The sequence below is a fragment of the Chiloscyllium plagiosum genome, unplaced genomic scaffold (assembly GCF_037043375.1).
Source record: "Chiloscyllium plagiosum isolate Xiang-an unplaced genomic scaffold, Cpla_swu_hap1 HiC_scaffold_12, whole genome shotgun sequence".
Taxonomy (NCBI): Eukaryota; Metazoa; Chordata; class Chondrichthyes; order Orectolobiformes; family Hemiscylliidae; genus Chiloscyllium; species Chiloscyllium plagiosum.
In genome coordinates, this window is record NW_028270150.1 from 31009480 (window position 1) to 31015703 (window position 6224).

Below are 6224 nucleotides of genomic sequence, written 5' to 3' on the forward strand. Positions count from 1 at the left end.
GCTCCAGGGAAAACAGCCCCAGCCTATTCAGTTAAAAATCACACAACACCAGGTTATAGTTCAACAGCTTTAATTGGAAGCACTAGCTTTCGGAGCATTGCTCCTTCATCAGGTGGTTGTCACTCTGAAAGCTAGCGCTTCCAATTAAAACCTGTTATACTATAACCTGGTGTTGTGTGATTTTTAACTATGTACACCCCAGTCCAACACCAGCATCTCCAAATCGTGACTACCCAGTCAACCTCTCCCTATAACTCAAATCCTCCAACCCTGGCAACATCTTTGTAAATCCTTTCTGGACCTTTCAAGTTTCTTCGATAAAGTTATTAAGCTGAATTGTCGTTATGCATTTGATTAATTGAATGCAGACAAAACTAAAATCCACTCAATTCTGGGAAATAAGTTGCTAAATGTAGCATTGGGATGATATGTGTAGCAGGGTGTCAGCTGTGGCTCAGTTGGTGGTACTCCTATAGGTGACACTGCCCACTGTGCGGTTTGAGTGCATTGGCACATGAGCAGAGTGGGAAGCACTGCACTGTTGGAGATATGGCCTTTTACATGAAATGTTGAACTGAATCTACATCTGCCTGTTCAGGTAGATGTAAAAGATCTAATCAGACTGTATCAAAGAGGCCAGGGGAGGCCTGGCCAAAATTATCCCTCAACCAGCAATGCAAAAATAGATTATTTATTACCAATGTAAATGAAAGAAACAACATAGAAGCTTTGCACAGGTTCCCCCGTCTGCAGAATATCAGCCACTTCTTTGGAGTGTGGCCCACATGGTACCTCTCTATGCTATGCATCCTGGGTGGATGCTCTTCTAACTTCACACAGCTGCTATAATGCTGCGATGACACATCTTGTCTGATGTACCTAACGTTGATGAAAAGCTGAAGAAATGTGGAGGCTTTTAGAGATGGGTTTGAGGCTGCAGTATTAATATGTATGTTCGGATGAGTGGGAGTATCTTAATGCCGATCATGACTCATACACACCAGGGAGTTGTGCTGGAGTTATGATATATTAAACTGGTATAATGACAGAAAGGAGAAATGTCAAGATATATGTGTTGCCATTAAGTGAGTTCATTCCAACTATTACAATACTGCAATGAGGTTGTCAGGTCCAGGCTGCTACAGTTGATATTCCCAGTGACCGTCTCCTTTCCCTTCGAAGGTTAATCATTGAGAGTCTCTTTGCTCTGTCCATGAAACCGTGGTGCCTGTTTTCCTACTTCCCTAGGAGAAAGTGAGGACTGCAGGTGCTGGAGATCAGTTAAAAAGTGTGGTGCTGGAAAAGCACAGCCAGTCAGGCAGCATCCGAGGAGCAGGAGAGTTAACGTTTCGAGCATAAGCTTTTTGACTTCCTACTCCCCAACTCCATTAATGCTTCCAGTACCATACCACTACGGAAGTCTCTGATGGCCCTGATGTTCACTTTTAATAATCTACATTGCAGGAATATTTTAGTGCAGCTTTACTTTAAGCCTTTAGAAGATTGGGCTGCCTGCACCACATCACTGTGAGAATACAAGTCTAGTTGGGAATGTCAGCTGTGAAGATGACGCAAACAGGCTGCAAAGAGATACTGACAGGTTGAGTGAGCGAGCGAAATAGTGCCAGATACAGTATAATGTGGTCAGAAGACAAGAAAAGCAGACTATCTTTTAAAAAATGTGAATCTTATAAATGTTGATGTTCAGAGAGATTTGAGTGTACTATGCAAGGAACACAAAGTTAGTATTCAAACCAGAAAACAATTAGGGAGATAAATGGAATTTTAGATGTTCTTGCAAAGTGGTTGGAGTGTAGGAACTAAAAAAAATGCTACCAATGTACAAGACTTTAGTTAGAACACACCTTTCATACCTTGTTCAGCTTTGGTCTGTATATTTAAGGAAGGGTATTCTGACATTGAAGATGGTACAACAAAGGTTCTTTGGATTGATCCCAGAGACGAGAGGTTGAGTAAATGGTGTATTCATTCTCTAGAGTTTAAAAGAATGAGAAGTGATCTAATTGTACTCACATGATTGTGAAGGAACTTGAGAGGTTAGATGCTGAGAGGTAATTTCCACTGGCAAGGAAACCTAGGACTTGGGAGCCCAATCTCAGATGAGGATGATCTTTTAAGACTGAAATAAGGAGACAGTTATAGATGTTCCATGTTGAACGTATTTAAGGCGATGATAGACTATGGTCTCTAATGAAATTAAGGGATATGAGAAGTGCTTGGGAAAATGGAAGTCAGCCACAACCATAATGAATTGTACAGTTTCAGTTGATGGAATGGTCTACTCCTGCTTCTGTTTCTCATGTTTCTATCACACTTATTCCCTTGACCCAATCACATCCCCTTCCTCTCCCCCATTACGTGCAGAGGCACTGGGCAGCTTGGAGGTGCAGACAATAGCATGAGACTAATTGTATTTTCACCTTTGTAGTAACGCCCTTTTAAAAGTTTGACATGCAAATGAGCCAAATACTCAAATACATGATCAAATACATGATCACAGGCCACAGTTTCTGCAGTGAAGCACTCATGGCACAGGTGGTGTTTAGAGATTAATGTCAGGCATACTGCATAAATATAGGCCCTTTGGTCCACCATATCTATGTCGACTAACAAACACCCACACTATACTAATTCCACCACCTCGCACTTATTGGGATTAAGTTTCAGCTACCATTGCTCGGCTCAATTTACCAACTGATCAGTGCCAGATTTTAGCCTGAGACCATTCTCTTCAGGGTGAGGACTGCAGATGCTGGAGATGAGAGTCAAAAAGTGTGGTGCTGGAAAAGCACCATTCCCCTCAGTATCAACACCACTACCAATTTTTGTGTGATTTTCAAACTTACCAATTATATCTTCTACATTCACATCCAAATCATTAACATAAATAGCAAACAGCAAGGGTCTATACAACGCTATAGTCACAGGCTTCCAATTACAAAGCGACCCTTCACCATTACTCTTTGCCTCATATTTGCAAGCCAATTTTGGATCTAATTTGCCACTTGCTTTAAATCCCATGGGCTCTTATCTTTTGGACTAGCTTTCCATGTGGGAACTTCTGAAGATCATGTAAGCCCAATCACTGTTCTCATCAATATATTTAGTAACCTTTTCAAAAAGACTCAACTAAGTTAGTCAATTTCACCTTCTAACAAATCTGTGCCAACAATCCTTGATCAATCCCTGCCTTTTCAAGTATTGATTAATCCTATCCATCAGAATTGTTTTCCTCTAATTTCCCTACCATTGACATCAGACTAACTGGTCTATAATTACTTGGCCCAGGACAGCTGCCCTTCTTGAACAAAGGAATCACATTAGCTCTGCTGCAGTCATCTGGAACCTGACTCCTATTACAAATTGAGATCTTCCTAACATTTTCCCAGATGTCCTCCCACAACTCTGAGGAGATTTCCACTCTTAATTCTTGAGTCTAGGTTTTGTATAGCCACTCCATGTCCTTCAACACATTACTCTATCATAAGTGATAGAGAGTGCTAACCGAGGGGGCGCCCACTGAACGGAGCACTCTCCTCTCTATGTCCGATTTGTAAAGATTGACCATCAATGTGATTTTTTTTGTACAAAGTCCCTAACTTGGAAGTATCGAAAGAGATCCTTCCTAGGTAGCTTGAACTTCTGACTCAGCTGTTCAAAGGACATCATGACCTCCCCATGGAATAGGTCTCCCAAACAGGAGGTTCCTCTGGACTCCTAAAGCTTAAAGCCAGAGTCCATCAAGCCCGGCTAGAATCCCAACATTCCCACTATTGGAGTGAAAGGGGAGGTTTTTGTAAATTGTCTTCGCCCTGCCGCATCATTCTCCATGCTTTTACTGTGTTTAGGACAATCAGATTTTTACAATGATCCATAACAGTTCTCATCTTATCCATAAACAATAAGTTAATGAGGGAGCATTTTGCCTGAGAGGCCTCAATGTCTAACCAAATTGATCGCGAATCATGACAGGCCCATTCAGCCACATAGGATAACAAGGAACTCAGTTGGTACTTCCTAAAGTCCGAAAAGTCTTGACCTTCCCCTTTCTTGCGAAAGCTGCAGTTTATCCAACTTAATAAGCGGCCATCTACGATGCCAAATAAAATATCCAAGTCAGCTATTAAGCCTGCACAGTGCTTGCCTTGGTAGCATCAAAGGGAGCATTCTCATGGGATATAATAGGCAATGAAGAACATTCATCTTAACCAAAGATATTCTACCCAACCAAGGTATCGGAAGATCTTCCCAGCGCCGAAGGTCCTGCTTAATTTTCTGTAACAACTGCACGTAATTGGCTTTATATAACTGATCAAAAACCGGGGTAATAAAAATGCGTAAGTACAGAAAACCTCCCTGTGACCACCAAAAGTGGAAACGGGTTCCACTCCCAAAGTTGGACATACAGGCATGGCCTCTGATTTCATGAAATTAATTTTGTACCCTGAGAACAAACCAAATAGATTAACCACTTGTATTAAGTTGGGCACAGATGTCATTAGGTAGGTTAAAAAGAGAAGGACATCATCCACATAAAGAGTAATTTTATGGCTGCCTGATCCTGCCTCCGGGGCAATTACATTGGGATCCGTCCGAATGGTTTTTGCCAGCAGCTTGATCACCACTGTAAATAATAGTGGCAAGAGAGAGCACCCTTGACGGCAGCCTCTGCCAACACTAAAACTATCTGATCTTATACCATTAGTAAGCACCGCTGCTTTTGGGTCACTATGCAGCACTGCCACCCATTTGGTAAAAATCTCCCCAAGACCAAACCGTTCCATGTCATAAAAGAGGTATGGCCACTCCACCCGATCAAACACTTTCTCTGCATCTAGGGAGATTACCAAGCCCGGTTTGGCTCTTTGCTGACATATTTGAACCATATTTAATACTTTTCTAACATTATTGGTAGACCTATGACCCTTAATAAAACCCATCTGGTCCTCCTTTACAATAAAGGGCAATACCCTCTCCAGCCTTAGTGACAGCATTTTCAACAGGATTTGAAAATCCACATTCGGTAACGATATAGGCCTGTATGAAGTGCAATCTTCTGGGGCTTTCCCTTTCTTAAGGATGAGACAGGTACTTGCTTCTCTCAAAGAGGATGGGAGGCAACCCTGAATAAATGCATAATTGTACATATCCAAGAGTGGCCTAGCCAATTTGTCTATAAACTCCTTACAGAACTCATTTTGAAATCCATCTGGCCCCGGCGCTTTACCTCTCTGCAGCAGTCTCACCGCCTCCTGTACTTCCTGAATTGTCAAGGGGACACTCAAAAAGGATACCTGCTCCGAGGTTACACCCGAAAGGTCCAAAATCTTAAAAAAGGACTCCATCTTCCCCATTCTATCCTCACAGCCCTCTGACTGATACAGCTCAAAATAGAACTTTCTAAATGCTGCATTAATCTTTTTGGCATCACAAGGCAAAGTACCAGCACTCTATCTAATGGATGTAATAGATTGGGGAACAGTCTCCTTTCTGGCCAAGTACACTAAATACCTACCCGGCTTATAACCGTACTCAAATAGTCTCTGTTTTGCAAAAGAGATCTCCCTCTATGCTGTTTGGGTAAGTGCAGCATTCAAAGTAGCCCTGACGGCTGTAATCCTCTGTAATTTAGTTATGGATGGCCTATCAAAGTATGCTAACTTAGTTGCCTTCAGGCGAGCCTTGAGCAGATGTTGCTGTTCTCCTCTCTGTCATATCCGGGCCGCAGAGTAAGAAATAATCAGACCCCGCACATAGGCCTTGACAGTCTCCCACATCACTGATGGGTTGCTGACCATACCTGAGTTGATATCCCAAAAAATTTTAAGCTCCTGCGAAAAATATTCTACAAACTTATTATCTTTCAGGAGGAAAGGGTCCATACACCAGTGCCGAGAATCCACCTCACCACCTCCGGCCTTGACCTCCATATACACTGCCGCATGGTCAGAAACAGCTATATTCCATATTTTGCAGGACAGTACCGAGTTCAAAAAGGTCGATGGGACAAAAAACATGTCAATTCTGGTATGGTACTTATGTGGGTTAGAACAAAAGGTAAAATCCCTAACTTCAGGGTGAAGTCATCTCCATACATCCACCAACCTCAACTCCCTGTTCAAGTCCACCAACTGCCTAGATTGCAGAGACATACCTGCAAGACCGCTAGGCATTCTGTCTACCTTGAGATCAATAATGCAGTT